At 72.1% G+C, this 294-nt stretch overlaps 1 protein-coding gene across 2 annotated transcripts in view; it reads left to right on the forward strand.

Annotated features, from left to right (window-relative positions):
* FOXM1 (forkhead box M1) overlaps positions 1-294 on the forward strand; it is a 32,613-nt gene that overhangs the window by 13,446 nt on the left and 18,873 nt on the right. The window lies entirely within an intron of this gene.

Below are 294 nucleotides of genomic sequence, written 5' to 3' on the forward strand. Positions count from 1 at the left end.
AGCTGTGGGGCGCCCCCCGCGCACCCGGCAGGGCCCCAGCCTCAAGGCCAAGCCGGCCACGAGCCCAGGAGGGCAGAAGTGAGCGCCGAGACGCTGGGACACAAACCTGCAGCCAGAGACGCGCATCTTCACACGCCCCCCGGGGCCCTTCCTGGCCAGAGACGGGAGAGCCGCGGTACGTGGGCTGTGAGGCCGGGCCGGGCACTGCCCCTCGGTGGCGAGGTCTGCCAGGGGTGGCTGTGCTCTCAGCAGGCAGGCACCCGGTCTGCACTGAGGAGCTTTCTGTCCTCGCCG

The sequence above is a fragment of the Tupaia chinensis genome, unplaced genomic scaffold (genome assembly GCF_000334495.1).
Source record: "Tupaia chinensis unplaced genomic scaffold, TupChi_1.0 Scaffold150288_1, whole genome shotgun sequence".
In the NCBI taxonomy this organism is placed as follows: domain Eukaryota; kingdom Metazoa; phylum Chordata; class Mammalia; order Scandentia; family Tupaiidae; genus Tupaia; species Tupaia belangeri.